This window comes from Gorilla gorilla, chromosome 6, assembly GCF_029281585.2.
Source record: "Gorilla gorilla gorilla isolate KB3781 chromosome 6, NHGRI_mGorGor1-v2.1_pri, whole genome shotgun sequence".
Classification (NCBI taxonomy): Eukaryota; Metazoa; Chordata; class Mammalia; order Primates; family Hominidae; genus Gorilla; species Gorilla gorilla.
Genome location: NC_073230.2, coordinates 45382065 through 45402410, shown reverse-complemented (window position 1 = coordinate 45402410; position 20346 = coordinate 45382065). Strand labels below are relative to the sequence as shown.

The 20346-nt window shown below is 38.4% G+C and overlaps 1 protein-coding gene and 1 long non-coding RNA gene across 2 annotated transcripts in view; one reads left to right on the top strand and one right to left on the bottom strand.

The window, feature by feature from the left end:
• The window catches only part of EPDR1 (ependymin related 1), a 31339-nt gene that overhangs the window by 7835 nt on the left and 3158 nt on the right, over positions 1-20346 (bottom strand).
• On the top strand, positions 681-19668 carry LOC129523835 (uncharacterized). Its single transcript, XR_008667484.2, has 3 exons — positions 681-873; positions 17311-17404; positions 19380-19668. It is a non-coding gene; the product is annotated as an uncharacterized lncRNA (long non-coding RNA).

Genomic DNA, 20346 nt, shown 5'->3' with positions numbered 1-20346 from the left:
TGGCTTGCAGCTTTTTATGCTACTCAGTTCTATCATTTCTGATAGAATTGAGGACTCCAGTGCTCCATGGAGAGACCCGGGGAGCAGCTGCCAGCACAGCTGTGCTGGGAAAGGCCCAGCATGGCCCTGTGTGGCACAAAGGGCCACAGATGCCTGGTCAGTCACCTGCAACAGAAGGGCAGGGGACAGCAGGGAGGGAACACTCACAGCTTCACTGTTTCCCTGAGGCCCACTCTGCCCACATACAGAAGTAAAATCTAATTTTAAAATGAGAATTTTAGACCCGGAACAATCACTACGAAATGTTAACATTTGCTAAATCTGGGTGGTCTGAACACAAGTGTTCGTTTTGGTATTCTCTGTACTTTTCTATGTTTTCAAAATATTTGCCTTTTTAAAAGTAGACATCATCTGATATTGAGGTTATGTTGACTGCACCTTAAGTTAAACTGAAAATAATAAATTAATGGAAAACAAAATAGAACTATATAATTCATTTGTTTTCAAAATCCCATGTGGATATAAATGCTAGTACTGCTCTATGACAAATTTTAGAAAACATTTTAATGATACTGTAGTGGCGTGTGTGTTTATGTGAACATATTAACAGTTAGGACATAAGTCTCTCCATCACAAATAGAATACAGGGCCTGTGGCCTGACAGGGACCAAAGGTCAAAATGCAGAGATCAGCCACGGTTGAGATGAGTAATCAGAGTGGGGATGCTGTACGGGAATAACCCGTGGACCCAAGGGATTAACAGACTTTGAGAGGAATTGGATTCCTGGAGGCGAGATCAAAGACTGGCTCTGTCACAGAGGCAATTGTGAGATGAGAGGCACCAACGCCCCCCCTGGGGCACAGTCAAGCAAGGTGAGATGCTGGAATTGGTGTTCAGGACGGGGAGGCAGACCAGCCCAGGTCAACAACAGCAGACAAACTTCGCCTCCTTGCTGGCCAGGCACCAAGCAAAGCATAGTTCACTGGGAGTGGCAGGCGAGTTCCCACAAAGGCCCTGCTGCTGCTGAGCCTCAGCTGTGAGCAAGGTCAGGTTGGCTAGGCCCTGCCAAAGGGTCAGAAGGCCAAGCTCTCCACGGCAACCACAACACACAGGATGGGCCAGCGGCCTCTTTTGCTTCTCACTATATGGGACAAAGGATTTTTGTTGCTTTTACTAAAATTCTCAGGTTACATTAACAATTTCCATTGTTTCCTGCAAATCCATTTCCCTAAACAGTAGGCTCTCGAATCACCATGTTTTCTGAAACACCGAAAATCTGGGGAAGTTTTCTTGCTTTTGAAAATAGTTTTTTTTTAGTAAAACAGATTCATGATAAATATAAAAAAATTAAAACAATCTAGGGATGGAAAGGGAAGCAAAAATTGCCAAGAAACTCTAATTTACAGAAATAACAACTCTGTACATGTGTCTGGACATATATTCTTCTAAATATGTCTTTATGTACGTATTAATTTTTATATCTAAATTTTTATGTTTTAATTGTGGCAAGATACACGTGACAAAAATGTACCATCTTAGCCATTTTTAAGTGCACAGTTCAGTAATGTTAAATATATTCACATTGCGGTACATCAGTCTCCAGAACTCTTGCAAAATTGAAACTCTATATCCATTAAACAATAATAACCCATTCCTCCCTCTCCCCAACTCCTGGCAATCACCATTCTATGAGTTTGGCTACTCTACATAGCTCATGTAAGTGGAATCACACAATATTTGTTCTTTTCAGTTAATATAATATCTTCAAAGTTTATCTGCGCTGTAGCATGTGTTGGCATTTCCTTCCTTTTTAAGGCTGAATAACATCCCACTGTACGTATACACCATATTTTATTTATCCATTCATCCACTGATGGATTCCTAGGTGTTTCCTAACTTTTGGCTATTGTGAAAAATGCTGCTATAAACATAGGTGTACAAACATTGGATTGATTTTTCAATATGTACTATACTCATTTTACGCAAATGAGTGCCTATTATTTATTTGTTTTCTAACTATGCATTTTAAATTCAACAATTTGCCCTTGATAATCTTTTAAGTAAAAAGATAAATCTAATTTTTCTAATTTTTATTATAAAATATTTTAAATATGCAGAACGGTTGAAAAACTAGTATAATGACCACTTTTATGTCTGCCTCCTAGGCTCAACAATTCTCTACATTTTACTGTATTTTTTCTAGTTTTCTAAATACTTCCTTAAAACAAGAGCTTCTGCCACATGGTCACAATAGGACTGTATCTTAGAAATAAAAATTCATTCCCTGATATCTGCTGCATATTCAGGTGGCCCCCCAAATACATCTTAAAACTGTTTTTTCAAATCAGAGTTCAATTAAAGTTCAAGCATTATATTTGGTTATGTCTCTATCAAAAATCTGGAGCAGTACTCCTACCTTTTTATTTTCCAGCATGACATTGACTCTTTGAAGAGTTCAGGTTTGCAGATATTCCACAATGTGGATTTCTTTGGCAGTTTCCTCATGGTGTCATTTAAATTGCTATTTGAGCATTTGTCATTCTTATGAAATGGATATGAAGTCTAAAGGCTCTTTTCGATTTGAGTTCCAAGATATTTGTAAATAACATGTCATTGGTGAGGCTGTATACTTCAGACTTTATCATATCTGAAGACAGGTGATGTACCTTCCCACTATTAATGCTGCTAACTTTGATCACCAAGTTATATGGTGACTCCAGATATCTGCTATAAAAGTGTTTCCTTTTGCAATTGGCAAGTAATTGATGAGTGATACTTTGTGATGTTGGAAATGTCCTGTTACCCAATAACTGTCACCTAATGGTTTTAGGCAAATCCATTTCCTGAATCAATTATTTCACTGGGAGTTAGGATCATAGTACCAATGGTATAGTAAATGACGTCCATCTATCTTAACCTATCGAGTACCACTCTGGACTCATGGATTTATTATTTGTTCAATGTATGACAAACAATTAAAGTCATTAATCCTTTTGATGCTAAAATTTACCCAAGTTTGGCCAGAGGGAGCTCCTTCAAGTTGGTATATGTATCTTCTGATATAATCCTATTAGTCTCTGAGTGCTTCCCGATGTTCTACGACACAAGGTGGCACAGGCTAACCTTGGACTTTCCCTGTCCCAGATCTGAAATCAGGCATTTCTCTAAAAAACTCTAGTTACCCTTAGTGGGGAAACAACTTAGAAACTGACATCAGGGCACTAGATGGGCTCATTGCCATTGAGATGTCATTGCTTTGAATGCTTTTCGAGTGGTCAGAGCTTCCAATTAAAAAAAAAGAAACTCGAATTCATATAGATATTTTCCATTTAAATTAACATTACAGGTTTCCCCCCCTATTTTTTGTATATCTTTTATATATCTTTCCTCTTAAAATAAAAATCATGCTTCCTAAAAACATTAACAAAAACATTTATTTGCTTTATTCTATAATTTTGAAATAATAACTTCAAAACTATTATGAATAACAAAATTGCCAAGTGAAGTTTAAGATTTCATTGTAGTTCCTCTTATCCTTAGAATATAATTCCCTAGTATCGAGAGTCAGTATTGTGTCAAAAATTCACTTAGAATAAGCCTATTCTCTGTGTGGTTATGTTTCCAGATTGATAGATCATTAGGTTCCTTTGTTTTAGTTTGTTCCCAATTCAGGGACTTTACACTTTTCCTCTCTGATTTTATTATTTAAATATGTAAAAATTTTCATATTTCAAAACTCAAAATGACAGGAAATGGTACATTGAGGCAAGTTCCCCTTCCATCCCTATCTCCTCTTCCCCATTCCTCATGCTCCTTATAGATAACACTTTTCAACTGCTTCCATTTTATTTTTCCTGCATGCCTGTCAAAAAATAAGCAAATATATATGTGAATTATTATTTTCTCTTCTTCTTTACAGAAAGAGTAGCATGCCATACAGACCTTTCTGCATCTTGCTTTCTCCATTCTCCACTAATGCCTACAGACTATCTTTATTTTTTTATGGCCATGTAAATTTACTGTGTGCAAATATCATTATTTCTTTAGCCAGTCTTCTACCAATAAACATTGAGTTGTTTCTATTCCTTTGATATTAACAAAAATAATGACCTTGTGTTGTGCTGCTTTGGAGTTGTATGTTTAGGGTAAATTATTAGATGTGGAATTACCAGGTCAAAAGGTAAAAGCATTTGTGGTTTTGTTAAATATTACCAGATTTCTCTCCACAGGGTTGTACTATTTTGCATGCCTATCAGCATTATATTATAGTGCCTTTTTTCTTTATAGTCCTGCCAACAGAGCATGTTGTCAAACTTAAATCTGTGCTAATCTGAGGAATAAGAAATGTATCTGACTACTAGGTTTTTGTTAAGAATATTTTTAGTAAGTATAACATCCATAAGAGGGGTCTTTAAAAAGTTCATGGAAAATGTGTATTATGAAAAAACTATGCATGGATTCCAACTTTTTTCACCAAAATAAACTCACAAAACTTGTTATAACATGCCTAAACAGGATCTAGTTTGAGACACCAAGAAGAATAAGACATCAGTTTGGGTAGAGCTTCTATCAGAGCAACATGCATTCTGCTAAAATTAAAGCAAGAACAAATATTAAATTTATTATGAGGCTCAAGTGGCAGAATGGTGAAATCACTGATGTTTTACAAAAAGTTTATGTGACATTGCTCGAAAGAAGTCAGCAGTTACAAATAAATAACTCATTTTAAAAAGGTAGGAGTCAATATTAAGATTAAGATTTAAGATTTAAGCCCACAGTGGCAGTTCATCCACATCAATTTGTGAGAAAAAAAAATCTTGGGCCAGGCATGGTGGCTCATGCCTGTAATACCAGCACTTTGGGAGGCCGAGGCAGGCAGATCATGAGGTCAGGAGATCGAGACCATCCTGGCTAACATGGTGAAACCTCGTCTCTACTAAAAATACAAAAAAATTAGCCAGGTGTGGTGGTGGGCGCCTGTATTTCCAGCTACTCTTGAGTCTGAGGCAGGAGAATGGCGTGAACTCAGGAGGCAGAGCTTGCAGTGAGCTAAGATCCCGTCACTGCACTCCAGCCTGGGCAACAGAGTGAGACTCCATCTCAAAAAAAAAAAAAAAATATTGGTCATGCCCTAATTGTACAGGAGACAATTGTATAGGACAATTGTACAGACAATTAACAGGAGAAACAATAGCCAGCACCACAGATACCTCAATTAGTTCAGCTTATACAATTCTGAATGAAAAATTTCAGTTGAGCAGACTTTTCACTCCCAAGGGTACTGAAACATTGTGGCCCAATCAGCTGCAGAGAAGAGCAGACCCTTCAGTGGAAATTTTATACAAGTGGTCAAGATCCTGAAGCATTTCTTTTACGAATTGTAACATGAGCTGAAACATGGCTTTACCACTACAATCCTGAAGACAAAGCACAACCAAAGCAATGGCTACCAAGTGGTAGAAGTGGTCCAGTTAAAGCAAAAGTAGGCTGGATAAGAGCAGAAGTCATGGTAAGTTTCTCTGGATGCTCAAGGCATTTTGCATGTTCGCCTTCTGAAAAGCCAAAGAATGCTAACATCTTCTTATTATGAGAGTGTTTGAGAAAGTTAGCCAAAGCTTTAGCAGAAAAATGTCCACGGAAGCTTCACCAGAGCTTCTCCACCATATCAATGTTTCTGCTCATTCCTCTCATCAAACAAGGACAATTCCATGAGATTTTTGATGGGAAATCATTAATCATCCACTTGACAGTCCTGATTTGGCTCCCTCTGACTTCTTTTTGTTTCCTAAACTTTAAAAATATCTAAAGGCACTGGGCGTGGTGGCTTAAGCCTGTAATCCCAGTACTTTGGGAGGCCATGGCAGGCAGATCACAAGGTAAGGAGATGGAGACCAACCTGGCTAACATGGTGAAACCCCATCTCCACTAAAAATACAAAAAATTAGCCCGGAATGGTGGCTGACACCTGTAGTCCCAGCTACTTGGGAGGCTGAGGCAAGAGAATGGCATGAACCCGGGAAGCAGAGCTTGCAGTGAGCTGAGATTGCACCACTGCATTCTAGCCTGGGCGGCAGAGAAAAGCTCCATCTCAAAAAAAAAAGAAAAAAAAATTTAAAGGGCACCCATTTTTCTTCAGTTAATATGTAAAAAAGACTGCATTGACATGGTTGAATTCCCAGGACCTCACTTTATTAAGGATGGACTAAATGGCTGTTATTATCACTTACAAAGCTGTATTGAAGTTGATGGGGCTTGTGTCAAGAAATGTTTATATTTTTTATTCATATCTTTTAATTCTATTTTCCTGTGAACTTGCAAAAGTCCCCTTGTACAATAGATTGCATAGATTTAAGGTGTGGAACTTGAGAAACTTTTTAGGTGAACAATCTGAGTGTCTCCAGCACAGATCAAAGATAAGGCACCTCAGAAGCCTCCATTGTGCCCCCTCAGTCACTAACCTTTCAAAGAGCAGTGTAATTTTAATTCAACTCCTTTCATAATAGTTGGTGGAGTGTTCATATATTAAGCATCATGTCATTTTATTTTTCCATGAACTGACTGTTCATTTCTCTGCACATCAGGATTTTTTTCTCTTCTCTATTTTCTATAGATCATTAATTAGCCTTTTGTACTTGATATAAATTTCCCCTGCCATTTGTTGGTTTTATTTAAATTTTTTCTACAATGCAAAGGATTTTTCATTTTTAAAAAGCAAATTCCTTTTATTGTTTCTGGGTTTTGTCATATTTAAAAAAAGCTTCCTACTCTCAGATTATAAAGGAATGCATCATGTTTTCTACCATAACTGTGTGGTTTTATTTTGTTTGTTAGATCTTTAGTTTGGTTTGCAGTTTATTTTTATGTATGGTGTGAGATGTGGATTCAGTTTTATCTTTTCTCAGTTGTTCCAACAACACTGATTAATAAGTCCATCTTTTCCCCAGTGATTTGAGATGCCACCCTTATCACATACCTAATTTCCAGATGTATGTGGATCTATTTCAAGACTCTATTTTATTCCACTGAATTGCCTATTTACACATCAATGTCACACTTTTTAATTACAGAGACTTACTAATGTGTTTCAACATTTGGTCAAATTTACTGGTCCTCCTCTTGTGTCCTTCTTTTCCAAGGTTTTCCTATGTTTGGGCTTTTTAATTTTTCCATATGAAATTTAGCACCAACTTAGCTAAAAATAATCCTGCTTTTTTGCATTTATTGGAATTGAGTTAAATCTAGGAGAACTGATATCTTTATGATGTTGAATCATCCTATCACTCCAAAAAAGGAGTGTTTAAATTTTTTCCTATACAAGGTTTGCACATTTCCTTTAAATTTGTTTCTAAGTAGTTGATCTTTTGTTGTCACTGTTGCTGTTTTAAATGACACTTTCTCTTACACTATCATTCTAGCAAGGTTATTGTTCGTATATATGAAGACTATTGATTTTTCATGTTAATTTTACATATAACCACCTTACTTTTATTGTCTGAATTAGTTTTATGTTCAGGTCTTTTGTGTCTTCCAGGAATACTATATCCATATCATTGATAGAGATGGTTTTCAATTTCTTCTTTTCTAATCCCTTACCACTAATTACTTTGTCTTCTCTGTCTATACTGGTCAGTAAATTCAGCACAATATTAAATAGAATGTAGGTAATGGGCATCCTTGCCTTCTTCCTGAGTTTAGCAGAAAAAGGGCTGTGGTTTCAAGTAAATTAAGAACTACACAGGTTGTGCTATGTTAAAGAAGCATCCATCAGTTCCTACTGAATCCATTGTATTATGAATGTTTGTTGAATGTTATCAACTGCCTTTCTGCCAGACTAAGGCTATAATCACATGATTATTTTATAGATATTTATGGATTTTCTAAAATTGAACCATCTTTGCATTCCTGGAATAAATCTCACTTGATTACAATGTATTTTTTTTAATGTGCTGTTGGACTTAGTCTGTTATTAAGGAACTTTTAATCACTTATTATATCAATATTCATAAGTGAGATTGAACTACAATAATTTGAACAGATTCACATTTCCCTTGTATATGTATATGTATATATATATATATATATATGCCATGATTTGCTAGTTCCCAAATCATGTCTGTTTAGATTATTTCTACAGTTTTGTTAATATTAATGATGCTGAACATGAATTGGAGATAAAACCTTTTACCTTTCTGTGTTTATATGCCAGCAAAAAAATTTATAGAATGGGATCATTGGATCAAACGAAATTCCCATATCATATTTTATGAGATACTACTAACTGTCCCACCTCCCCACCCCTACCCAACAAAAACACTGGAATTTTTAACTAGATGTAGAGCTTCATTAATTTCTCTGCATTAGAAAAGATACTAAAAGTTTACCCTACTAGAAGCAGGGAAAAAAAAACTTTCTAGTTTTCTTAATTTGGCATAAGGTTTACAGACAACGTAAAAGGTTAAAAAGCTTAGGTCAAAGAATCAAGCTTCCTCATTTGCTATTGATGAGCTGTATGATCATAAATGTCATCTCTCTACTTTTTATATGGAGAGACCAAAAATTTGAAACTTATGACATTCTTATGAACAGAATTTGAGATAATAGATATAAAATTGTTATATAAATGTAAGGTATCATAACCATGGCAGGAAAATCTCATATTTGTGTTTATCATCATCAGTTAATGTTTAACAGGGAAACAAATCATTTTACATGTACACATATGAATTGCTCTACTACGTAACAAAGAAGGGCTAATTCATCCAGGTGGGATAGAGAGATGAAGGACAGAACATTCTGAGTACTATGGTGGATCCCTTCCTAAAAGACCCAGCAGGCATTTGTACCCCTTCTCCCTTGTCTGTCTCTCAATATAGAGGTTGAGAAAATCACACAGAGTAGTCCCTCTACCTCCATGAAAGATTGGAGCCCTGTAGATACCAAAATCCACAGATGCTCAAGTCCCTTAGATAAAATGGTTTAGTATTTGCATATAACCTATGCATATTCTCCTGTATACTATAAATTATTTCTAGATTATTTATAATCTTTATACAATGTAAATGCTATATAAATAGTGATTACACTCTATATTTTTGATTTGTATTATTTTTATTGTCATAGTTAACTTTTTTTTTAAAGACAGAGTGTCACTCTGTCACCCAGGCTGGAGTGCAATGGCATTATTTTCACTTACTGCAACCATTGCCTCTCAGGCTCAAGCAATCTTCCTGCCCCAGCCTCCCAAGTAGCTGGGACCACAGGCACATGCCACCATACCTGGACATTTTATGTATTTTTTTGTAGAGATGGGGTTTTGTCATATTACCCAGGGTGGTCTCAAACTCCTGGCCTCAAGTGATCCTCTCACATCAGCCCCTCAGAATGCTGGTATTACAGGCATGAACCACCATACCTGGCCATTTTTAATTTTTTAAAAGAATATTTTCCATCTGTAGTTGGTGGAATCCATGGATATGGAATCCATGGATCCAGAGGGCTGACTGTACTCATATTCTTAGTCTCCCTTAGAGCTAAAGGTATCTGGTTCTGGCTTTGAAGATCTAAAGGAAAGTTTGTAACGAGAGAGAATCCTCTGGAGATTCCTCCTTTTTCTCAAAGGAAAAAGAAAAAAAAAAAGAGGAGAGTCCTTGTTCTAGGGAAGCTACTCCCTTCACTTTCTGTCTTTGACTGTAGTTGGGAGAGGATATAATGCTGGGAGCAGAGGCAGCCATCTTGAAACCATGAGGCAACAAGTCAACATGCAATCTTGAAACTACGAGCCGTCATGCTAAGAATGGCAGAGTAGGCCGGGCGTGGTGGCTCATGCCTGTAATCCCAGCACTTTGGGAGGCCAAGGCAGGTGGATCATGAGGTCAGGAGATTGAGACCATCCTGGCTAACACAGTGAAACTCCGTCTCTACTAAAAATACAAAAAATTAGCCAGGCATGGTGGTGGGCACCTATAGTCCCAGCTGCTGGGGAGGCTGAGGCAGGAGAATGGCGTGAACCCGGGAGGTGGAGCTTGTAGTGAGCTGAGATCACGCCACTGCACTCCAGCCTAGGTGACAGAGCGAGACTCCGTCTCAAAAAAAAAAAAAAAAAAAAAAAAGAATGGCAGAGTAAGTGGATGCAGATAAGCCTGGGGTCTTGATGAAACTGTTGAATCAGACCTAGGAACATGTATCCCAAGAATTCTGGAGTAAACAACAAATATTCTTATATTTTAGCATTTGCTAGTCAGATTTTCTGAGACTTATAGCTGTAAATATCCTTAATGAAATGAATAAAAACCACTCCTTTATGGATAACATCTACTCAATTCATTACAAAAACTCTATGAGAGCCTTCCCTCTCAGAATGAGCAGGGCCCAAAGATTTGACTAAACTTAGAACCCCAAATACCGGAGCCTGGCCTGGGTATAGGTGAACCTGAGCAGCTACTGCCTTAACAGTCAAGAGACAAGTGTTTTTCTGTCACAATTTGGAGTAGTCAGGAAAAAAAGAACACATCCAAAGCAGAGGTTACAGACTGGCAAATTCAGCTGGTTGAACATGTTATTAGCATTTTTATTTTTTTAACAGATGAGAAAATATGAGGCTCACAGCATAACTTCGTAGTTAAGTATGGGGTCAACGAGACTCATTCTAACTCTTAAACACCATGTGCCTTCTTGCTCTCAACAGGGGGAAGGAGTGATTCTTCCCATCCATGTAGAAATGCTTGGCCATCCAAGATATATTAAATTACAGAAAAGGGAGTAGACAAATATTACATTGTGATTACAAAAGGACTTTGGCTTTTATGGAAAAAATTGAACAAACTTTGGATTTGTTTAATACGCACTATAATAGATTAGTAATGCATGCCGGCCATCTGACTCTCAGGAGGAAGAATTGAGCTGCGGCCACTTGCCATGCTGGCGTATACTAAGTTTGAGTTACACCCTGCAATGATTATGAGACATAAAAAAGAAAAAACACTATTTCAAAATTGTGTTAGATACAAACTCACTGTGCGTATTGTTGCCAATCACATATAACAAAAGGAAAATTAAATTACTTAAGAATGCAGCCTGAGGAAAAGCAAAATCAAAGAATAATTATGTTTGCCATTTAAGAAGCTGTAAGGTGATGGGCCTCCATGACTTGGATTCCAGTTCAAAAGATGAAAAAAGTGCTTGAGAAATTGAAGAGCTTTTTTTCTCAAAATATATCTGGATGAATATTGGCAATGTGTAGGCAAATACTCTTTCATCTGATGAAAGATAATAAAAAATTTCTCATGAGACAGTAGTGCAGGCTGAGTTTTGTTTCACCACCACAAAAAGAAATAGCATCATTAGTACTGAGATATCCAGGTTGCCATGGTGCTCAGTGGCTTCTAAAATGACATAGCAGGGGGTACTCTAAGAAGGATGGGAAGGACAGTGCAGGGTCAGCATGATGCCATTTAGCAGAAATAGATCAATTCCCACCATGTTGAAATATAAACTCACGCAAACCCTTCCAGCTAACATTTAATGAAACTCTGAAATATAAATCTTATTTTTTATTTTCACTGGGATTTGGGATAGACTGTGTTTACAATTGAAAAGGAATAATGTGTGACCACAAGGATAGCTTTCTGATGAAAAACATCATTATCAAAATAAAAAATAGTGGCAAGGGCCTGTGGTCCCAGATACTTGGGAGGCCGAGGTAAGCAGGCCACTTGAGCCCAGGAGTTTGAGGCCAGCTTGGGCAACATAGTGAGATGTCATCTCTAAATAAATAGGTAAATAAATTTAAAAAATTTAGAAAATAAAAATGCAGTCATGGCATTGTAAAGCAGATTGACTATGGCAAAAACAACAACAACAACAAAAACCACCTCACAGCCAGTGACTTAGAGGGTATTATTGTAGAATTCAGAGGGGAAAAAAACATATTAAGTGATGAAAAGGCTAAAGCAAAGAAGACATTTGGAAGACAGATGTAATGTAAGAGAACCAGAACAGATAAGCAGAAAGAGATTCTGTAAGGAACCAAGAAAAAAGCAGAGTATCAAACCTCCAGAAATACTAGAGGAAAGTTCCCAACCGGGCGCGGTGGCTCACGCCTGTAATCCCAGCACTTTGGGAGGCCAAGGTGGGCAAATCACGAGGTCAGGAGATCGAGAACATCCTGGCTAACACGGTGAAACCCCTTCTTTACTACAAAAAAATAAATAAATAAATAAATTAGGCGGGTGCAGTGGTGTGCACCTGTAGTCCCAGCTACTCGGGAGGCTAAGGCAGGAGAATCACTTGAACCCAGGAGGTGGAGGTTGCAGTGAGCCGAGATTGCGCCACTTCACTCCAGCCTGGGTGACAATATGAGACTCTGTCTCAAAAAACAAAAACAAAAACAAAACAAAGCGAAACAAAAACAAAGTTCCCCTAAAACTACACCTTACCTGGAGATGTTAATAAAATTCAAGGATAATAGAAAAAACCTACAAAAACATGGGCAGAAAAAAAATTATTGAAACGAAACCAAATTTAGTTTGGTGTCAGACTTCTCTTTTTTTTATTTTTATTTATTTATTTATTTTTTATGGAGTCTTGCTCTATCACCCAGGCTGAAGTGCAGTGGCTCAATCTCAGGTCACTGCAGCCTCTGCCTCCCAGGTTCCAGCGATTCTCCTGCCTCAGCCTCCTGGGTAGCTGGGATTACAGGCGCATGCCACCATGCCTGGCTAATTTTTTATTTTTAGTAGAGATGGGGTTTCACCATGTTGGCCAGGCTGGTCTCAAACTCCTGACCTCAGGTGATCCACCCGCCTTGGCCTCCCAAAGTGCTGGGATTACAAGCGTGAGCCACCACACCTGGCCTCAGACTTCTCTTTGAGAGCTGTAAATGCCATAAACATATTTAAGCAAAAAGACTATTTTTACCCAAATTGTATACACCAAAAAAATCATTATTTAAATGGCAATAAGTAGATGTGCTTAGACATTGAAAATCTCTGAAAGTATGCAACCTTAGTGTCTTCTCTGGAAAAAAAATTGAATAATTTCTCTAGCTGACTAAAACATGAATTGAAATAAAGGTAAATACGAAAATTAGTATAAAATAAATTGCAGTGAACTATGAAAGGAGTAAAATGGCTTGTTTCTCTAAAACAGAAGACCTTGTGACAAAGCTCCTTATAAACTTATGCAAACACACACACTATAAAAATTCCTCTGTGTTTTAACAACTGCAGAAATTGACCTTTTTGAGGCTTGATTCAGCATGAGGAAAGAGGACTACAAACCACCAAAACACTTCAAATTCTTTTCAATATACTAAGTGGAACCTAAATAAATACTTGTCCTGTGCAAAAGGAACTGTGTTCTGATGTCCGAGAAGTGGATTCCCAAGCTTCATTTCCTAACTCCTTAAGGAGAGTTGAGACCTCAGAAGGGTGAGATCTCTGGGGTCCAAGGGTAAGCCAGGCCATGCCTGAAGCTGGGCTAGGATGAGAATTTCTATTCAAAAGGACAGGGTGTGTGACAAGGGACAGGTGGAAGGCTTGACTGTGAGAAGAAGAACTCCCACACCTACAGGAAACACAATCCATGCCAAGATACAGCACCTGATGTGGCATTTCCAATGGATATGAAGTCTGGGGCAGATTCTCTTCCCCCATCCTTCACTCCCAAGACTGCCTGCTGGTACTCAGATACTCCTCATAAGTTATATGCTACCTATTGCTGACAATGCTGCATCAGGCAGAGCTGTGCCCTTGGCCCTGCACCACCGGCTTCCCATCTGCCACTGTCTTCCCTGGTGGCTTCTGAGATGCTCTGGAGCAGCGTCTTCCCTGAGAGAGCTGGGGCTGTGACTCTGGTGCCTCTTCTGAGGTGAGCTTTTGGCTGTCACTCATCGGCAGGGCCCACATTCTAGAACTCTACCAGAAGATCTAACCTTAAGCCACAACAAAAGCAGCCTTCTGTGAGCGGGCAGGAGTCATCCAAGGCATTGTATATCCTTTTCCTCCAGGAGAAGTTGCCTTCTTTAGGGGAGCCATCATCCCAAGAGTTTCTCCTTTCTTTGGGGGACTGAGGGTAACTTAGGCACCCTGCTAAGGATCTGATTCCTCTTCAGATGGCCTCCCGACTCAAAAAAGCACTGCTTCTGAGAAACTGTGGGTGCTTTAGAAATAAATGTCAAATGCCCACATTGGGTGAAGTTCCCCAAAATTGAAATTGAGGCACAAGAGAGACACTGAAGACAGTGTTTGATGAGAGGGCAGTGGGGGAGTGGCTCATGGGCGAAAGGAGTTTGGGGCATCCACTCTCTGGAGGTGGTGGTGTGCCCTCCACTTCAACCCTACTGGAAAACTTTTCAAAACACTGCAGTGTAATTCGATGTCAAAAATCATTCTTAACATAAAAGAGGTATAACATAGCATATAAATGAAAAACCATGAAACCATTACATAAATCTATCATTTTATTGTCTAAGAAATTTAATTATAAGGAAAAAAGGAAAGAAAATACATATCTATTATTTAGGTATCCTTCTACAATGAATGTATATTATCAGTTATTCATTTCCCTCATTCACTGATTCAAAAAAAAAATAAAAATTAATCAGGCCCTGCTCTTAGCAGTTAGAAAATGGAGCTTGGGAATCGCCTTCTCCGACATCAGAACACAGTTCCTTTCATATGGGACAAGTATTCATTTATGTCCCACATAGTATGTTGGAAAGAATGTAAAGTGTTCTGAGGAGTTAGAGACACAGCAACAACCATACAAAACCCCTGGCCTTACGGAGCCTTACTGTGCGTGAGGGAAGGTGGGGGAGATGAAGGAACAAACTTTAATATTAAACACTCTGCCAGAGAGTCATAAGTGCCTTGGATATATTAATATAAAGCAGTGAGGGGGCACTGAGAATGTTGAGCAGAGAAACAGTTCAATTTGGGAGTAAGTCATGCAGCTTCTTAGGAAAAAGACTTTCTAGGCAGAGGGAATGACAGATTCAAGTGCCAACGGGGTCAGCGTGGTGAGGCCAGGTCCGCAATGAGTGAGCTGGTGACAGAGATAAGGTAGGGAAAAGGCTGGGGAGCAGATCCTGAGCCAAGGAGTGGCATGACATATTTTCAAGAGAACCCCTGGGGTTTCTATGTGGAGAACAGACTAAAGGGAGCAAGGTCCGAAGTGGGGACACCTGTTAGGAGGCTATCATAAACATCCAGCCAAGACATAATAAAGGTTTGGACCAGAATAACAGTAGAGGTATGGTCAGATTCAGTATATATCAAAATTAGGGTATAGGTAGGAATGTAAAGAGATGAGAGCCTGAGCCCTGGGAGAGTCCACTATTAGCAGTCCAGAGAAGAGCAGAAAGAGCAAAAAGGCTTGAGGAGAGGAAATAAGGCGGGAGGAGGAAAACCAGAAGACCAGCATGTTGAAAGCCAAGTGAAGACAGTGCATCAAGATTGGGGAATTAATCTACAATAAGATGAGGACTGATCAAAGATTGGTTGATTAGTAATGTAGAGCTTCTTGCTTTTGACCAGAGTATTTTCAATAGAATGGTGACAAAAGTGATTGGAGGGTGTTCAAGAGAGCATGGGAGTACAAAAATTGTAGTTAGCATGAGATTTGCCTTAAATAGAAGAGGAGAATGAGATTTCAGCTGGTAAGATCAAGAGAAGTTTTTTTTTTTTATTTAAAGATGGGTAAAATAAAAGAAAATGTTAAGGGAGAAAATAGAAATTTTTTACTGGAATTGGTGAAATCTAAGACTATGATATTTATTCCAGGAAAAACAAACCACTAATTGGTGGAATATTTTCAGATCTTTGGGCACTTTGCCCCTGACCACCATCCTCAAGGTCAGAATCAGGAAGAAACAGCTCAAGGTTATTGGAGAAAGTAAAGATGTTTTCAAAGCAGTATAGTGACCACCTCTGGCTTCCATTTGTAAATTTGTCTTACATTCCATCAGCCTCCTTACTCTCCTGGGCTTATCTTCTTTGGATCTTTTTTCCCCAGTGCCTGCTTCTCCCTCCCCATCTCAGCATTAATTGTCTGAAATCCAGGGTCTATAGACACACTGAATTAAGTCCCTTAAATCAAACTTTGTGTGCTTCCAAGAAAATCTGTTTCTTGAAGAAAAACTCAAATATTGCGAAACTCAAGTGTTGCAAATCAGTATGGTTTATTCTTTGAGGATCAGGAGGCCACAAGCAGTCAAGACTTCCTCAGCTCACAAAAGAATATGCTATCTCCAGCCATCTGAGACCAAAATGATGGAGTAAAGGTCAAAGGAGAAGTCATGCTCTTAATATTCACAAAGTCATGATTTCTTAAAATGAAAATCCAATCCATGCAAGACAAGATTCATGATCGAATAGATTTATTGAGCACTTTATATTAGTCTGCCTCCCCGTCACACAGAAACACCTCTGAGGATTTGTAATGATGACATACTGAGAATCCAAAAGCAATACAAACATATGTTAAGAACATAATTTCACCTACTCCTTTCTCTTGAACAATTTAGACTAAAGCCACTAGGTAGGACCAAGGAAGATAGGCTTCTACATGGGCTGGCCTGGAGTGCAGAGCCCATGTGTGAAGGAGACAGCGTAGTGATACATGACTGGTTACCTACTGCAATTGAATAGTAAGCCAGTTTTCTCACTGGCTGAGAAGGGAGTAGCAAAAATGAAAGGAAAAAAAAAAAAACTAGAATGATCCATGTAGTGTTGGATTAGAATGAAGGCATCAGTTTAAACACCTGTATGGATTAGAACTGGAGGTTCAGAAATAAATATAGATGTAAATGTGTATATATGTATGAGTGTGTGTGGGGAGGGATGTGTGTATTCAAACTTAACACCCCTTGCTTTGTCCATTGAGAGGACCTGGTAGCAGTGCCACCTGATAGCACTGAGCATGACCAGAGCACAGGTTCTGACTTCCACATATTATTCCCCAGGAAAAGTAACCAGGGCTTCTTGAAAAATGGTTTATCCTAGGACTGGGGCAGGAAAAGTATAGATGATCTTGAAATATCTTGCTGTGCCGGAAAGCAAGGAAGTGCCCAAACACATCAAAAGAACATAGAAACCAATTTGAAGAGGCTTCCACTGGCCAAACCTAGGACATTATGAACAGCAAAGTAAACAATGAGAGCAAATAGAACAAAATTAGAAGGCTTGAGTCCACACTGATACAAATAAAGTATAATTCAGGAGATTAATGAAGAATGGGATATGTACATGGTTTTAAAATATTTCCCTACCAAATCTTACTAATTAAAAAGAAAAAAATGTATCATTTCACAGTGAAGAAGGCTGGCAGACAACAGTCAATCAGGTGATCAAAGTGAACATCAGGATGCAATTGGAACGAGTATTATCCCTGATATTCCTGCCAAAGGTAAGTAACTTGAATCTAATTATGAGGAAACATCAGACAAACCCAAATCAAGGAACATTCTACAAAATAACTGGCCTGCAATCTTTAAAAGCACTAAAGTGCAAGGAAGACCTAGGAACTATTCCAGACAGAAAGAGACCACAGAGACACCACACTTAAGTGTAATGCTTGCATTTAAATCTTTTTTTTTTTTTTTTTTTTTTTTTTTTTTGCTATGAAGAACATACAAAGAACAACTGGCAAAACATGAATGACACCTGAATTTCAGATGGTCAAAATGAACTGGTGTTAATCTCCTGACTTTTATGGTTGTATTGTGGTTATGCAGGAGAATGTCCTTGCTGGGAGGAAATACACTGAAGCATTTGGGGATCGTGGGCATATCAGTTTGGCAACTTACTATCAAACAGTTCAGGCGAGGGGGAAGCTCTTTGTATTATAATTGCAACTTTTCTGTAGGTGTGAGATTGTTTCAAAATAAAACAAAATTATATATTTGAAAAATAATCCTCATCCTCCTTTCCAAACACAAAAGATTACTGAAGTTACCTTAGGTGATAGCAGCCCTGGGAATTAATCATCCACAGCTGATACTTGGACCAACACCCCTATAAGCAACATTATTCCATTCTTAGTAGGAAGAGAGGCTCAGTTGAGTGCAGAGCCTTCTGAGTTTGGGCCCAAGGCATTTAAAGGTAGCCTCTTCTCTTTTTCTACTCATAAGCACAGGCTTAGATGAAAAAGAGAAGGAAGAAAAAGAACTTTGAATTAATTTGTCTACACAATGGGACAGGTTGAGAAAAAATTTAAAATCTGTGTCAAATTCATTGCATTAGAAACAGTGAATCAGCCTGATATAATAAAAGTACAATTGGTGCCTTCAGGATATCATTTAATACTATCTGTACCTAGCATTTAACAAATGAAAGCCTAAAAGTGATTTAGTATCAACATTGTAGGCATCATTCAAATTAAATTAAAAGATGAAAAACACAGAGGTTCTGCAATGTTGAGGACCTTATTGGGGTGAAGGCAGGATTAGAAGCCATGGTTGTCACTCCATCATGGTCTAACATGAATGCCCCTGCTCTCTCCACTACAGGAGGCTGATTCTCTGTTTAAAAAAGAGGTTAATGCTATTCTCTTCTCCAAGAAATAATATGCTCTGGGAGAATCAAGAGAAGCAGACATGAATTAATCAGAATTTGAATAAGAATCCACCTGCTGCCCCATTTGTGACATATTTTTCATGTTTTACAAATACAAATCCTTAATAGAACATGTACGACTGGTGATGAAATAATATTCCAAGATACCAGACTGTGCATATTGTTTTACTGCCTCTCTGCTCACTCTGCATTAAGAGCTTCATTGATTCCAACACCCAAGCCACCATTTTGTAAGGGGGAGCCTATAGTTACTGGTGGCCTGAGAGGGTTCATTGTGTATCAACGCTGCTTCCCCTATAAAGTTCAACATGCTGCCTGAAATATGAAAATCATCTTCTTGATTTCCTTCAGTCTTTCAAATAAATACTTGTGAATTTAATCAAGGAGTCGGAAAATGACAGTTGGAATTAGAAAACAAAATGGTATCAATTACTAATATTTCCCATTTGCTGCTCAGGCTTGTCTTATCTGAAGCTTGTAAAGTTGTTTAATCTTTTCCATCATCTCAGGGAAAACAGAGCCTGGAAAATCCTAGTCATTCCACAGTAACTATCAATGGGATTTTCCATAATTATCTGGATGCAAAATGAAAATCTTAAGAAGTTGATCCAATTCTAAAACTTACTTCTCAACTTACTCATAAATATGAAGAGACAACTCATCCATATTTTCTTCAAATAACATCTGGTTGCTTGGCCAGACTGTTAATACCTGAAAAAGTTTCTGAGTTTGTTCCAACAAATCTACACTTAAAGAGCTTAAAAATGTGTTTATGCATTAAACATTCTTTTCCACATCTGACTTAGGGCCAGCGATGTGACTGTCAGAAAGAACCTTGCCAAGAACTCGGAAAGAAAGGGAAAAAAATGTCTTTTAGAAGTTTAACTGTGAAACCAGCACCTATTGGATTAGGGCAGAGGAACGAGAAATCACCGCAAAGGGACAAAAATGCTTCTAAGCCAGCAAGAGTTGGCTGTGACTCTACTAAAGGTATAAAACACACATCTAAAGGCTATATTAGTCAGTCATGGAGTCATGGAAGAAGGGTTGCTCAGACAGACTTGAGCAGTACTCACCAAGGGTCCATTCTGAGTGGAAGGGGTCAGGAACAGCACAGTTGGGGTAGCACAGAACCACCACCAAGTCATCTCTATTGTGAAAATCAATGCATCACTTTGCCTTTGCCTGATTACCATTAAACCTTACCCCAGGCTGGCCTGTCTTATTCATGATGGAAAACTCCACATTGAGCATACAGCCTAACCTAGGGCAGGCAATCATTAGATGTTTGCTCAAAGAATTTGCTCCAACTCTTTGCTCACAACTGCCTGATGATAATTTGGCTCCCCACATAGTTCTGACTACAGGGAGAGAGTGACCTAGTCTGGTGGATTTGAGAATCCTGGTCCTCATGCCAGCAATAAGACTCATTGAAGTAGACAGGTTTAGCATTTGAGTTTCCTTACTCGAACGTTGTTCCCAAAGGAAGGGTCTGTGTGTGCTGCTGGATCAAGTTTCTGAGCCCAAAGGGCTGGCAGCAAGTCTCTGGGGTATGGTAACTTTACCAGGATAATGATGATAGTGGTAGTGATGGGACCAACCTTGGCCATGAACAGAGCATCTTGTGTGTACTATCAGACATTGTACTATATGTTTTATATACTTGAGCTCATTTAATTCCCATAATAATCCAATAAATTAGGCATTATAAGTATTCACATTTTGTAAATGAGGATACTGAGACTCAGAAAGCTTTATTAACTTACCCAAAGA